Consider the following 17,268-nt stretch of genomic DNA (forward strand, 5'->3'; position numbering starts at 1 on the left):
GATGAAAAAAATCAATCTAGATAGTTCTAATGTCTTCCAACGTAGTGGCATAACGAAAACATGCCTCCTGAAAGTTTTTCGACAGGTCATAATGGCGGAGGGTTCCTAATGGTATGGGGTGCCATTTTTTTTACGGAGAGACGATGGAACTCCAGGTAGTGCGGACAGCGTCAGACAGGAGCTGGTTATGTTAGAATGCTACAAAAAACATCGTTGATGACAGAGGGGCATCGTTTGTGAGGGGATGGATGTTTTTTTTTGTTTTTCTTTTACATAGTGGTCATCACTTATCAAGGCCCGGAAGCCACTCAGAGATAAGGGTTATTGCAAGTACATTACGTTAATGTGGAGATTTGATGAAGTGTTTACTGATCGTTATTCCAACAGGATAATGCTGCAATATATGATGCACAATGAACCTTGACCTTTATGCATCCTGCATTCTTACCGGACTTGAACCCAATTGAATATGTTTGGGGATGTTTGGCAAGAGATGTTTATCAAAATAGCAAACAATATTCAACAAAAAAATGAACTTTTTGAAGCTATCTTCAGAAACTGAAGCAACATCCTTCTCACCTTAATGGAAACACTTATTTCTAGCATGCTCCAAAAATTTTTTGAACTATTCATCAAAACGAGTGGAGGTAGAACTTATTATTAAATTTGGTTGTTGAATGTTTTCATACACTTTTTGTACAATTTCGTAGGATTTATAAGTTTGATCATTTTATTAAAAAGTAAAATTTTTAACTAAATATTTGAATGTAACTTTTTTTTTTCCCAAACATTTTAGGTTGTAGTATCGGTAACCTTAAGTGAAAGGGGTTTAAAATTTATCCTTAAAAAAAAAGTTTCTTTTTTAAGATTTTCAAGTGGTCTTAAATTTTGATCAGGTGTGCATATATATATATATATATATATATATATATATATATAAAGTTGAGCCTCATTTAGGTAATTGAGAAAAGGTAAATATGCATCATTCTTGTTGTTGAATACTCTCATGATTGCTGATCTATGACATCCCACCGACATGGTTTCATAATATTTAATTTCCTTCCATTTAAATGTTAATTGCTTGTGACCTGAAGGAAACGTACTAGTCTTCAAAGCCAAGATAAGTTTTGTTGACTTGATTTGAATCCCTCAATCTGAAGTAATTATTACTTCCTACACAGATGATTGCTGAAGTAGGAAACACTAGTGCCTGTAGGTATAAAAATTGTTAATTTATATATATATATATATATATATATTAGTCATACACAGATTGTTTCGCTGTATTGCAATTCTTCAGTGTGGTTGGACATATGAATTCTTCAGGCTCAGATTGAAACCCAGTCGTTATTTTGAAAGTCTGGGCTGTTATCTACTGACTGAAGCAAACAGCGTGGGAGGATCTTATTGTTTACATAAACAATTAAGCAGTTAAAGAATACTCGATTATTTTTACAAAGGGCTTTGCATTTACAGACATATATATATATATATATATATACTTAAAGCTGAATTCTTCCATATCCATAAACACGAATATGCTGAAATGTCCATTTCGCTTATGTTTTCTTTATGCGTGTTTCCATCTTATCAAATGATTATTCACCAAAACTGGCAAGACCGTGGATGCTGGAGACAGTCACCCCGGATGTGGGAAAGGAACATCTGCGAGTGGCACTGAAAATAGACAATATGCAAAACAATGGATCAGAGAATCGATAGGAAAATGGAAAAACTTACCTCTGTGTAAAACGCGTACAAACTTCCCAGAATCTATGGAAGAAGATGAGATTTGTGGGTGGAACCAATTTGCTGAGTAGAGCAGGTTTTGTTAATAAAGCGAGATTGGAAAATCCAGGAAGCAAATTCAAATACTGAGTCTGACGAAATTGGACATTCACCTTGTCGAAGTGATAGAGATGTTTGATGGGTTCCAAAAGTTTCAGAATATATTGGAGGTGCTTGGATGATGAGGTTCATGTTGACCATAGAAATTTTAGTAACGAGTTAAAAAAAATCCCCAAATTAAATTCAATGCTTGACTAATATAGATATATATTTATCTACCATTATATGAAATGAACTTTGTCGGCGTGTGTGTTCGTTCCTTATGGACTCGAAAACGGTTGAGCCGATTTTAGTGAAATTTCACAAGATACTTGATGTGTCTAGCAGTGTTTTTAGATAGGCTTTGTATTGGAATGTCTTCAATAAGTATCAATAATCAAAATAATCCGATGAAAGAAGGAACAGGCGATTTTGATCAAAGTTCTTAACATCATGAGTGCATTTAAGAAGTTTTATTATCACACAAGCCAAAAAATCCCGCCATATAAAATCAATAGTAGGTTCTTTGATATGACAGGGGCACATTCGAAATGAATGGTTCTCTTTAATGCACAGATTTGCTACAGTACAATCTAGATTACAATGTATTGTGAATTAAGTCAGTGCTGGGAGCCATGTGAACCTTCTTCTTGGTGTACCGTGATGGGTCCCCCACTAGAGTAGGCAATCAATTGATTTGATTGAAAAATAGGTGATTTCACCGATTTTGATGAAATATGGGAGTATGAAATATTCGTTGATCGTCATTCAATCCCGGGTAACGTTGGGCCTCTCTGCTAATATTTTACTATAATTTATCTAGTTTATTATCTGCAAATTACTTTATACTTTGTTATTTTAAAGCCAGATTTAATTTTTTATAGAGCAAATGTTACACTTATGGGAATCTGAATTTCATGTTTGTAGGTCTAATGCGTTAGCAAACATTCAGACACACAACATTCAGATTTATATAGATACATAAATTAAATCACTAAACCTGCTTGTTATTTTAAAGTCAATTTATTGTTCAATTTTTAGAGGTTTTAGTCTCATATGTAATTTCAACTTAAAACTATCCTCACTCTTTTCGCGAAATTCTCACACCAAATAATTTGCTTTGAACAAAATTATGGAACCCCAATGAAAAATCGAAATTATGATTCAAACTTACATATTAAAAGGTTAAGAATAGAGGAGTTAATATTAATAAATCCATTTTAACAACAATCAATATTTGGAATGTCCTACTTTTGCCTTTATAACAGCTTTTATTCATTTTTGCATATTATTGCCTAAATTGTTGCAGGTGATATTATCTATTTGCTTCCACTATTCATGAAGTTTGGCCTCTAAGTCTTTTTTCGATGAACGTTTGTGCATTCTCACTCTGTTTTCTAGATTGGACCACAAAGTTTTAATGGGATTTACATCTGAGGATTAAGAGGGCAACTTCATCACTTTAATCCTGTTTTTCTCAAACCAAACTTTTGACATATGGCATGGGGCATTGTCTTGTTGGGTGATTACATCACTTGAAATGTTATTATTCAATGTTTTAGTCAAAGAGTTTTGGTAAACCTGGTCCATAATGTTAGTACAAATTGTGGAGTTCATTCTGCCCTCACATGTGTACAAAAGTCCAGTGCCTGAAGAAATTATGCAGACTAAAACTGTTGTGGTGGCAACCACTTATTTGCATATGCGAATAACATAACACTATAAATGGCAAGCCTAGGTTGGCCTTGGTGTGTCTTACTCAAATGCCACCAGAAGTGACGCTGAAGAGCGTACATGTCCTCCCACCAAGACTCTCTGACTCGACACCGTCATTTGTACATATTGTAAATATACCTTTTCTTTAATACACTTATTATTGCGTTATCTTGTTGTTTGCGTCTTCATTGTATTTCCTTACTAATTATTGTTCAACCTTGCAACCACAACAAAAACCATTATGCTTCTTCCTCCAAATTTGACAGTTGGAACCACACAATTAGGATGAAAGACCTCTCCTTCCCTACAGCGAACATAAACTGGTCTAAGGGTGCCAAAAAATCTGATTAAAAAAATGAGAATTTGCTACAATTTTTGAATAGATATTATAAATGTGTATTCACATGAACATTTCAATTGTTTCTTCCGAAGTTTAGGAAATAGAAGCTGTTAACTTGCCTCAGTTATTTTCATCAGACCAAACAATTTTGGCCCAATCATCAGGCTATAATTTCTATGGATTTTTGCAAATTCTAGTCGTTTTTTTCTTGTTGGCTTGAGATGAGTATGTCTTTTTCTTGTTTTGCATTCTTTTAATCCCACTTCTAATACCATTCTTCTCATTGTTCAAAATGATATGTTTTTGTTCGCATCCTCCCAAAGTTCAGCAGCAAGCTCTGAAGAACTTTTCTTCCTTTCTGCAAGGAATGCTCCTTTCAAAGATCTGTCTTCCCTGGCAGTTGTAGACTTTTTACGGTCTTGTTCTTTTTCATTTTTGAGAAGACATTGTTTCCTTGTACCGTTTAAACGTTGTTTGAACTCCTTTCCTTGAACATTACATCTTTCTGACAATTTCTACTTGAGAATATCCTTCACCAGATAAAGCAACAATCTGTGCCCTTTTAATCTCTGGAAGCTGCTTCTTTGGGGGCATTCAATTAAATATACTATTATAGCACTGGCAGGAATCAAATATTACCTGAAAAATAAGGAAGAACTTTTAGTATGATAATGAATCATTTTAAATATTCGAATGAATTTAGTATGAAACTCAGTTAAAACTCTTGAAAGAGACTTTAAAGCAAATAAATATTACAATTTAATGTTAAATAGTTTATATTTGCTCTCAACTGTTCACTGTACAATTCTTAACCTTTAAATGCGTACGTTTAAAATATTATCTAAGTTTTTTATAGGAGCTCCATAATTTTGGCCATGGCTGTAAACATTTGTACTAGATTGTATCATTTTAAGTTAAATTTAGATATGAAACTGGAACCCCCAGTCTAAATTCAAAAATAGTTGTTATTTTCCTCTTTCTGTCAAGGTTTTCATGATATTCACATGTAATCGCCTAAAAATAATTGAATCTCATTTGTTTTTTGTTTTGAGGTTGATATATTCAGCAGGGGGTGTAAATCTACAAATTTACCGTTTTTAGGGCAGATAAGTAAATTTTATCTTTCATATCATCATGAACATGCAATACACTTTATTCTTTTAAAGCCAGATTTGATTCTTTTATCAAAACTAAAATAATTAAAAAATACGTCTCCATGCCTGAACCCCACTCAGCCACATGCATCCTTGAATAATATTTCCTTAGCAACGAATCTACATTCATTGCAGGAGGAATTTCTCTTTTTTATTATTGGCATTAATTGCAATATAAAGAAAGAGGCAAGGGAAGATAACTCGAATAAAAAACAATAAAATGCAAAACCTTTAGAAAAATAATAAATGTTGATGATAATAAAGACCATGTTGTCAGCACTGAAAAATGACATCTCCCAATATTAAAACCCTGGATATTTTCCAAATTTGAACAGCAATAAGATATAAATTCATTCAATAACAGATAAATATATGCATGAATTTGAATATGTGTGTACATATATATATATGTATGTGTATGTATGTATGCATTGGTATAATTTCTTATAAGCATACATTTTTGTATATACGTGCATCTGTATATATATATATGTTCATATACATATATGCGTGTAAATTCCTAATTCTCTTTTGTTTTTAATTTTTTTATCAGTTTGCTCAAAGTTGGGCATGGACCATCCTAACAGATGTTAAACATTCATTCATTGATTCAGATATCCCAACCGAGTGATCTTTTTAAGATTCTGACCATGATTTTAAGTTCAATTGTTTAAATTTCTTTTGCATTTGGTTCACCGGGTATATTTGCCAGGGAGTTTTTGAATTTTTTTTTGTGAGTCGGGTTGCTCCTATAATTACTAAAATGCTAGAGATCTTCCTAAGATTCCAATTTCTTTTCATGACGTTAGTATTTCATTATCTTTTCCCTGTTAGCTCTGTTTAACCCAGCATCAGTGGGGACACAAACTTCTACTAAGGTTTCTTCTTTCTCTTTGTTATCCCATATCACTGTCAGGTTTTACGGCTGCATTTTTAAGTACATAGCTATAAGAATTACAGTCATAATGGATGGTGTATGACTTATTTCCGACTGTTATTTCTGGTAAACATGTTCCCAAGAGTTGCTTCTACATTTGATATTTAACTTTTACGGATCGTCAAGTGGAGATATTTACACACTCTATTGTGTTGGGTTGTATATTAGCCCCCCCCTCCCAGCAGAACCTTACAACTGGATATCAGGTGCCTCACACTCTCTACTTCTGTGTGGCAGAACCTGCACTTGCTGAGATCACTCATTTTCGTAAAAGCATTAATCTTCTCTTTTTCTTTGGACTTGTGGGACGGCGCCAAATCTTGCTGCCACAGCCAGGGTCTGCCAGCGGTCACCTGATTGTACCAGGATATCACCACACTCTTCAGCACATCCAGGTACAATTTGGTGTTGACTTTGAAGCCGACTTTAAAGATGTGAAGTGGCATGATGTGGCCCTTAATGAAATCACACCAAAGACCATAACCGTGGCCGGAAAGGATCATCCATTGCGTTGAGCGATAAAATGTTTAGCAATTCTGATGAAGTTCCATGGCTTCCCTAATCGGTAAGGCAGCAGGATTTCAGTAACTGTTTTTTTTTTTTTTTTTTTTTGTTTATTTTTACATAGGCATAAACACTTATCAAGGCCCAAAGGCCACTCGAGGATAAGGGTTAAAGAGTGTACAGTAGTCAATTGGACAATATAGTAATCGTTAGTAATGGAAATTCAGTAAATTTGTTAACTTCAGTGGAATGGCTCATCAAGGACTTGTTTACGTTGGACTTGAAGACAACCATATTGTAGACAGCTGGAAAGCAAGAAAATGGGAGACAGTTCCACAGGCGTGCAGTTCTAAGAAAGAAGCTTTGTTCATGGAATCTACGTTTAGGTTTAGGTACAGATAAAGAGTGGGGGGGAATTATTGATAGTGTTTTCAGCTAGATGAGTGTTTCTTGTGAAAGTTTGGTGAGGGGAGGACCATAGATTGAAGCTCAGTCGAGCACTTTCCATGATAATAACGAAGCATAACTGTGATTGCAGTTTAGAATCTTGTGCTTATTTATTTCTTCACATAAGTATCCGATTCGTGGAAACCGATGTTAACAATAGAATCAAGCCAATCTAAAAATGTCGTACAATGTTGATTCATACGAATTAAATAACATTGCATTTAGCTTTTTGCGTGCCTTAAAATGTGGCCCTTCTTTCAGACAACGGAAATTAGAAGGAAAACATCCAAAGTTTTAAAGTCCAAAAGTGACATGCAGAAGAACGTGGAAAATAGTTAACAAGAAATGCTAAAAAAGACATAACAACAAAATAAATCGATTACTAATGGAGATATGGTATTTGTCCGCCAGAACCTGAACTATACTATTATTTCTACAAATAACGTTCCAAAATTAATGCCCCCATTTTTATTCCGCCCGAATGGATCAAATGGGGATTGCAAATGACATTGTTATGATGACTGAACTTATGCATTCATAACCTGAAAGTTTCATCTTCCCGTTGCAGATGTTGATGGTATCAGACTCTAAGAAAGCAAACCCTGTCATGGACGTGTGTCAGAAGTAGAGGTGTGTCATTGAATTCCTGGCAAAACTGCATGACGGTGCAAATCATAATCATGTTTTGCAAAAAAAAAAAAAAAAAAAAAATTCTCTACAAAACATCCAAACCAAATTTCATGATTAAATATCTGAAGATATAAAATAAGCATAAAACAATCAGATTCAGCGTTAAATAACCCAAAACGTGTTGATGTGTCGTAAAACCAAACAACCAAATCGTCTAGGTTAGCAAAATTGTGACCAGGGAGCGGGGGGGGGCGTATATTTGCTGCTGATGATGATGATTATGATGATTATTTAGGAACAATCCCAAAAAACATTGAAAAAAGAATGGGAGAAATTGGAATCAGATGAATGGCTGGGAAGATACAACGAATAGCAATAATTAAAACGGCTGAATAACAAAGAAACCCCTGAAATACACATGAGCTATAGGCGCTGGACAAAAACCGCTACAGAAATAAAACGCAAAGAAACACCACATAGAATCAAGAAAACTGAAACTGTATAAAGGTATGTTACCCCTCGCCCTCAAAAAAGTGACGGCATCAATTGATACAACACCAAATAGTTAAGGATAGTCAAGTAGGATGGAAAGACCGATGAGAAAAAGCACAAACCAGACCTCTACTGGATCAGTGCAGAGAGGGCTGGGACCTTGGGGAGGCTTATTAACACCCAAATTCCAATGATCGCTGCCAACGAGAAATCAATGGTAGACGACTGTTTTAATAATGCAAATTAATTTGCAAAGGTGGTACTAGTGCACTTATTGATCCGTGCTGAAATAATAACGTTATTATTTAAAAAGCCATTCTTGACATGGGGAGGGGAGGGTGTTTTGTACCTATTCTATACTTTAACCTTACAATTGAATAAAAGAAAAACATATAAAACTTTAATTAAATTTGGAAATACGATTTTTAAAAAAATAGCGCGGATCAGTAAGTGCATTAGCACCGCAAAGGTTATCGAAATAGGTGGAGAGTACTGGAAATCTGGGGAAACTTGTCTCTCAAACTCCAGAAAACACCACAGATTGTTCTCGAAGAGAAATCTATGACGGCCTGTGTGAAAACGCTGCTGCTGCTTCTCCTTCTTCGTCTTCTTCTTCGTCTTTTTTTCTTTTTTTTTTTTTTTTACAAGGGTGTCACCACTTATCAAGGCCCAGAGGCCACTCGAGGATAAGGGTTAATAGGTATACATTAGTCATTGTGATTTTAGCATAGTAAACAGTGGGAATTTTGTAACTTGGATTACTTAGGGGGACGATTCAATTAGAACTTGTTCACATTGGACATTTTCTTTTTTTTTTTTTTTTCATAGGTATCAACTCATTATCAAGGCCAAGAGGCCACTCAAGGATAAGGGTTAAAGAGTGTACAGTAGAAATTGGACAATATAATAATCATTAGTGATGAAAATTTGTTAAATTTGATAACTTATATGGAACGGCTCATCAAGAACTTATTTACGTTAGACTTGAAGCTTCTTCTTCTTCTTCTTCTTCGTCTTCTTCTTCTTCTTCTCATCATCATCATCATAATAATGAAAAGCTTTTAACATTAACGCAAGCAAATACTTTTTTTAACTGTGAAATCATTCGACTTGATAAAGTCATAAGACTTGAACCGCTTGAGTTTATCAAGCTACACTCGCAGACAAACGTCCCAAAAGAAGCCGGAGTTGCAAACTTACTAATTATATTATCTCGTCTCTTGCTTCCTAGGCCCAATCCTCTTTTTGTCCATTTCCCTCCTCATTTAATTCGCTAGTCTTTTGATACTGACCATTTAAACGAAATATTTGTTCTGCTAAAAACCCTGAGTGTCCTCCTTTCCCTTTTCAATGTGCGCGTTCTTCATGACATTTATCCGAAAGCAAATATAAACATGGCCGCCGTATTTATTCTCATTTCCCAGCGAGATTCACGTGTTATCTTTCAATTAACCAACGAAAATAACCTGCATCGGCTGCTGACAATAACTATTTTTTTTTTTTTTTTTTTTTTGGTGGGGGGAGGTATAATAAGAATTTAAGCATTTTTTTTTTTTTTTTTTTTTTCGGGTTCATCCATGTATAGTCGTTAGTCAATCGTTTTGTCCGTTACACTTAAGTTGAAAAAAAAAAAATTTTCATCACTGGACACACAGAATGGACACATCTTAATTTGGATACGTCTAGATGTTTTTATAAGAGGTTTTGTCCGTCAGTCGGTCTGTCAATTAAATTGAAATATTAGGTTGAAAAGAAAGTTCTTGTGGAAATTTTAATTTTGATTTCAAATAAAGTATTTTCATAATACCTTTACTTTATATATTATTATAAAGAGCTTTTCTCACTCTATCTAATCGTTTAAATTACAATCGTTTTAAAACAATTATGTCCTTTTTTCAGAATTTTGAAAACATGGAAAAAAGCTAATTTGCACAATTTTCTTATTTCAATTCAATCTAGGCCGAAAAGCTGCTGAAATAGCTCGCGATATCCACAAAGCACTTGGCTCAGGAACCCCTACTAAATGCACAGCACAATGGTGGTTTAAGAAATTTTGTGGCGGCCATGAGTCTTGAAGATGATGAGCGTAGTGGTCGGCCATCGGATGTCGACAACGATCAATTAAGAACCTTAGTTGAAGTTAATCCACGCACAACTGTTCGAGAACTTGCTTCTGAATTAGACGTAACGTATACGACGATTTACAATCACTTGATAGAAATTGGAAATACAAAAAGAACTTGATAAATGTGTGCTTCACGAATTGGACAACCAAAAGAAATGCCGTTATGAAGTGTTATCTTCCCTTTTTTATGCAACGTGAACGACCTGTTTCTCGACCGAGTTGTGACATGCGATGAAAAGTGTTTTTTTTTATGTTAACCAGCGACGCTCCGCTCAGTGGTTAGATGCCGACGAAGCTTCACGACATTTCCTAAAGCCAGAGTTGCACTAAAAGAAGGTCATGTTGACTATTTGGTGATCTCCAACCGGTCACATGCATTTGTTTTTTTTATTTTTTATTTTTTTGATGTAGGCGAAACCATCACAACGAAGAAGTACTCTCAACAAATGGATAAAATGCATCAGAAACTTCGACAACAACACCCAGCATTAATCAACAGAAAATACACAATTCTCCTCCATGACAATGCCCGACCGCACGTTGCTAGACTAACCCTGAAGAAGTTGAACGAATCGGACTATGAAACTCTGCCTCATCCGCCATATTCTCCAAACCTCTCACCTACCGAATACCACTTTTTCAAACATCTCGACAACTTTCTGCATGAGAAATGCTTAAAAAGCCTAAGCGATATCAAAAACGCATTCATCGACTTCATCACCAGCAAAACGCAAGATTTTTTTTACGTTACTGGCATAAACACACTTGTTTTGCGTTTACAAAACTGTGCTGATTCTGGTGGTGCTTATTTCGATCAAAATATTTTGTTTGAGCCGAGATATGTTCATCCGAATTTAAAAGTTAAAAACCACAAGAACTTCCTTGTCAACCTGAAAACATTTTCGTAGTTTACCATGCTTGCATATGAAGCATCATTTTCATCTGTGTGTTAGGCTTGAATTTTAAATTGCATTTCATGCGTATCTGTCAAATGTAAGCTGGAAAAACATTTTGATCTGTCTGCTATCCTTACATTTATATTATATCTGCACGTAACAATACTCAGTTGGAAATAGTATAAATAGTATATAACACCAGCGTCCTGAGTGAGGCTGACATTCCTACTATCACCGCTACTGTTGCTCAACGCCAGCTCAGATGGACTGGTCATGTTGTCCGAATGCCGGATCTCCACCTCCCAAAACAGATTTTCTACTCTCAGCTTGTTGAAGGAAAGCGTGCCCTGGATGGCCAAAAGATGAGGTATAAGGACAACATCAAAGTAAATTTAAAGCGGTTTCACATGGACCTTGAGACATGGGAGGACGTGGTTGGGAGCAGGTTGGCATGGAGGAGCGCTGTCCACGAAGGTGCTGCGCTTTATAGCAGTGACCTAAATCAAGCTGCTGAGGATAAACGCAAGCACAGAAAGGACAGATTATCAACCAGACACACCCCACCCCACCGCCTCTACCTTTATCTGTCCAAATTGCACAAGAAAAATTGGGTCTAGGATTGGGCTCTATGCTCACCTGAGAACCCACAACGGAGGACAGTCTTACTCGGACACGAGTGACCGCCGATGATGATGCATAAGTATCAGTCTGTATATATATTTTGTGTGTGTGTGTGTGTATATATATATATATATATATATATATATATACACACTCCTATAAATCTGGTTTTCTTTTGTGTGTATCGATATTCATATTAAAAACCCTCTTTTCTATTTATTTAAACAGAAAATACAATTTTTTTTTATATCTTGGTTGCGGAATTGCATTCACCAGCAAACGATCTAACTAATTTGCATATTCTTTTAAACATTCATTGTAATTAATTCCCTATTAGTTGTTTCGGTTTTCTAATGGGATAATCATCTTTAGTTAACTATTATGTGTAATTAGATTCATGCAGATATTCTACATGATTTATACTTGCATAATATTTGCGTAAAAAGTTTACAGTAAACACAAAATTGTTTCCATATATCTTTATGTATACGTATATATTTTTGTTTAACAAATCTATCATTTTTATGTCTGTGAAAGTGTGTGTGTCTGTGTACATTTCCATACGCAATAACTCTGTCAATTTTAAGTCTACAGACTCGAAATTTGATATACAGGGTACTGAGATTTGGGAAAATCGATGTGACCGGATTTCGGCCAGAAATGTGGCGATTAAGGGGTCAAAGTTCAACGATTTGACTCTACCAAATTCCTCCGACAATTTTGGGTCTAAACATTTGAAATTTTAGATATAGGTTCCTTGGACATGGATCTAACTTAATAACTTTATTTGAGCCCAAAACAATAAATTTTAAGGGGTCATAATAGGGGTCAAAATTAATAAAATTGACCGCTTTTTTTTTGTGCTCAACATACACCTCCAAATACCCGGGCAACGCTGGGCTGAAATGCTAGTATATATATAATTGTATTCAAAAGTGTATATCTTATATATTTTTTCATTTTCTCTTATTGAACCTACAAAATTTTTATATAAGTATATTTTTATTACATATTTTAAAATATTTTTATTACACACACACACACACATGTATATATGAAACTATACTTTTCATTACGCACACACACACGCGCGCGCGCATACATATATATGAGCATATTTATGATTATTTATATAAGTATTTCCCCCAAAAAATGAATATGTGCCAGTTCAAGAAATTCAGGGGAAAAATCAATTTGTTTAATTTGATTTTTTTTTTTTTAAATCAATTTAAAATTTTTTTTTTTTTTTTTTTTTTTTTTTTAATCTTATTACAGCTTCATATATTCATTTTAACTTCTTGGACAAATAGGACTTTTTTTCTACTTATAAAATCAAGTTTTTTTTTCTTTGGTAAAACAGTTTTATTTTTTTGCTTTTTTATTAAATTACTGGATTGTTTGTTTGTTTGTTTGTTTTTTTTACTAAATGCGTGAAACATTTTCGTTTCTAAATATGTGGATTCAACCTTCACGCATTTATTTTCCATTTTTTTTTTTTTTTTTTTAGATTTTCATATCTATCTCAATCTGCCTTTATATAAAAACACGATGCAATAAATAGATATTTAACTCCATATCTATAACAATCTATTCTTATCTCTATATTTACTTATATATAAAAGCACTTTGTGTGTGTGTGTGAGTTCGTTCCCTAAAGACTCCAAAACAGCCGGGCCGCCTTTTTTTTTTTAATTTCACACAAATATAGTTTATTTGTCTGGCAGTGTTCTTAGATAGGCTATGTTTAGCAATTCCCGTAATAAGTATCGAAAATTTATATTTGAAAAATCCAACTAAAGAAGAAACTCTGATTTTGACCTAAGTTAACGCCTTATACAGCCTAACATCACAATTGCACTTGAGATGTTTTATCACAGCACAAGCAGAAAGGCACAACCTATAAAATTAACAGTAGATTCTTTGATAAGACAGGGGCGCCTTCTGTTTAGAGCCCAATTGAACCATGATACTTGACTTTTGCGTTTTAAACTTTAATTCAAGTCATAATATCAACATAATGAGATAATTATTAAATGCATTATAATTACTTGTGTAAATCACAAATATTTTTTTTTTTAATTATAACCGCTCAATACTTTTTTCTCATTCACATGCTCCTATTCCGAATTCGTAGCAGTGGGCCGATATCAGTGGATTTTTTTTTTAATTTCAAACTGATATAAATTATTGCATAATAAAAATAAATTAAAACAAAAATCATCTAGCAAGTGTAGTAAAACGCAACTTCATTTTCCTTTTTTATATGGTCCGGGCAACGCCGGGCCATCTCTCTCTTTTAATTATCTATTTCTTTCGTCCTTTTCAACACTGTTGATCTAACCACTTAATGCTTCTTAATGTCTTTGTGAACATTTAAAGAAAGAGTGACACTTTTTTTTCAGCATCACCATCTAATTTACATGTCTGCACACACAAAAAAAAAAACATGTAAATTAGATGGCAATTTAGATGCCTTTACTATTCCTCATATTAATAAATGACTTCCCTGATGAAATTGTCTCCGAGATGGGTATATTTGCTGACAACACCACGCTCTATAACAGATACAAGGAGAAAACAAATGAACGCATATTTAAAGGAAATGCTTGAAAACTTAGAGGAAGGCCTCCAATCTATAGTGGAATGGGGACATAAATGGATGGCAACATTTAGTGCTGCCATGACTAAGTTTTTTTTTCCTTTTTTTTTTTTTACACAGTGATCACCACTTATCAAGGCCCGGAAGCCACTCAGGGATAAGGGTTATTGCAAGTACATTACGTTAGTGTGGAGATTTGATGAAGTGTTTAATTAAGGGGGCGGTTCATTAGGAATTTGTTAACATTGGACTTGAAGACATCCAAGTTGTAGTCCGGAGGGAAGCAGGCACACGGAACAGTTCCACAGGCGTGCAGTTCTAAGAAAGAAGCTTTGTTCATGGAATCCACGTTTTGATTTAGGCACAGATATAGAGTGGGGGAAATTTTTCACAGTGGATTCCGCTACATTCGGGTGTTTTTCGTGAAAGATTGGCGAGGGGGGACCAGAGATTGGAGTTCAGACGAGCACCTGCCATGGAAATAACGATAAAACAAGGATAGGCTTGCAACGTCTCTTCTGTGGGAGAGAGGTTGCAGGGTAGAGAAAAGGGCACCCCCCACTAAACCACGAAGTCTATTTTGTACTCTGTCAAGGCAGGATAGGCTGTTTTTAGCAGCTCCTGCCCAGATATGGCAACAGTATTCCATCCTTGGACGCACTTGGCTTGGCCTTTAATAATTAAAAAAAAAACCTTCTCAACCACTGATAGTCATGGTTAATGATACGCTACCTCTTCATTCAAACTCCTTGCCTTAACGTTCACAAGCAACATGAATTGGAGCAAATACATAGAGGGCATTGCCAAGGCTGCTGCAAAGAAGGTCGGCTCTTTCTCTCTACCGTGCTAGAAAGTTACTTACGCTTAAAAGTATCCTGTACCTCTACAAGGCCACCATTCACCTATGCATGGAGTATTGTTGCTACATTTGAGCTGCTGCATCTGCTACTAGTCTGTCATTCCATGACAGGATTAAAAAAAAAAAGAAAAGTAATTTTGATAAGTCTTATCATGTCAACTAAACTCCAACCGCTGTTCCATCAATGAAATGTTGCATAACTGTGCCTATTTTACAAATATTTTAATGGAATGTGCTCCAACGAACTCCAAGCCCTTGTACCTCCTCTATGTAAATACTCCCCGACTAACCCAACAAGTAGCAAAATCCCACCCCTACACTGCAGAGATCCCTAGATGCTAGAAAGCCTTCTACCCTAATAGTTTCTACCCTCGAACTGCTAGATTTAGGAATTCTCTCCCTGCTTCCCTGACTGTACTGATATGCGAAAGTTCAAGTGTAATGTGAACAGACATCTTGCTGCTCAACTCCCCACATAGTATCACTTCAAATTTTGTTCCAAATCGTAGCTCCTTCACAATATTATTGTACTATATTTCGACAGAACGGATACTACACTTTGAAAAATTTATTAATTTTACAAAATTTTACAAAAGTTATAAAATAATCATAAAATAAATCAGGCACAAGGCCATTAAAAAAGTGTAGGAAGAGGGAGGGGTCTCTAGTCATCCTTGTCACTGTACCTTATAATTGTCTAAATCCTCAATCACCATAATACCGCATTCACTTCAAAGGTTGTCCTACTCAAGATTCCCAGATCATTTTTTTTCTATAAATAAGTATATGCATAAATAAATCGTTTTTGTTAAGAATATTTTCATTTTATCGCAGAGTAGAAAAAAAACAAAAAAAAAACAACAGGTGTTAATAAAACTCTCCCAATCCTTTCTAACTGATAGACCGCCGCTGTTTTTCGGTTTGCTTGGAACCGAAAACAAGTAGGTCTATCTCTAATATCCCGAAGGCCAAGAAGATAGATTTTACCTATTTACTATGCCTCCCCACGGGACAGAGTTAGACACTAGGGTCGTTTTTTAACGTGGAGAAGAGGTACAAAAATAAAAATTGTCTCAGTCGTGAAGGATTTCTCCTCCACCGAAAGAGAACAAGAAATAGAAGTGCAGCATCTGAAGAACAGATGGTATTTATTTGCTCCCCCACCGAGCAAATTAGGCACAAGGCCGATTTTTAATGTGAGGAGTGAAGGGGAAATGGGGACCAACCCCCCGGGGAGTAGGGGAGCTGGATAGTGACAATTGGTATGAAGGGTTTCCCCTACATTGACCAAGGTCTTATATGTGGCGTTGCCCCCACATATGGTCTTTGCTTGCAGTATCTGCCGGAACAGATACTACACTTTGAGGTATTAAATCTTTTATTCATGTTAAAAAAAAAATACAGTCAAAATCAACGATGAACAAAAAACTTAGGCACATGGCCAACTCAAAAGGGGGGATTTTGGGGGTCGTTGGTCATCCTTGTCACTCCAGAACTGAACAAAGTCAAAAGTTTCTCCCAGCTAGTATCTTCTTTCACCATAATACCGCATTCACCCTTTCATATACTACACTTTGATCTTGTCCCGAAGGCCAAGGAAGTCATTTTAGTTCGAGTTTCACGTTCGACACAATAGCGTCATCAGCTGGCATTAAAAGAGTATTTTTAAATTGCATCTTCAGCAATCAGATGATCCCATGATTTTGTTAGTTTTTGTTTTTTTTGAAAAGGGGGTGGAGGGGTGATAACGTACGCAGGAAGATGAAATTGCATTAGCGAATTATTAAATAGATTCTTGCATGTTAGCAATAAAACAAGACACACGTGTGGCATCGAATTATGCACTAAACAAAAGCGATAAAAACATTTGCCATACATTTTATGTAACGACGCATTAGTCATAATTGTTTGTTCAAGTACATAAATAATCTCTATATAAAGTTAGGTATGTGTATCTGTTTACATATTTTGATGGATAAGATTTTGTTCCTAAACTAATTAACCTTATGAATTTTGGAACACAGCAGTGAGGGTTGAGGACATACGTTGCATGAAGCTAAATGATATGAGAATGGCACGGTGCTTAAAGGCAGGCTTAGATCTGATGACCTCAGAGTAAGA

At 35.2% G+C, this 17,268-nt stretch overlaps 1 long non-coding RNA gene across 2 annotated transcripts in view; it reads right to left on the minus strand.

Moving 5' to 3' along the window:
• Nucleotides 1-1,744: 1,744 nt before the first annotated feature.
• The window catches only part of LOC145241979 (uncharacterized), a 266,377-nt gene continuing 250,853 nt past the window's right edge, over nt 1,745-17,268 (minus strand). For both annotated transcript variants that reach the window (XR_013862626.1, XR_013862628.1), the window contains one exon: nt 1,745-4,522. This is a non-coding gene — a long non-coding RNA (uncharacterized LOC145241979). The remainder of the gene's footprint in view (nt 4,523-17,268) is intronic.

This window comes from Euprymna scolopes, chromosome 21 (assembly GCF_053919585.1).
Source record: "Euprymna scolopes isolate OS-2025 chromosome 21, ASM5391958v1, whole genome shotgun sequence".
Classification (NCBI taxonomy): domain Eukaryota; kingdom Metazoa; phylum Mollusca; class Cephalopoda; order Sepiida; family Sepiolidae; genus Euprymna; species Euprymna scolopes.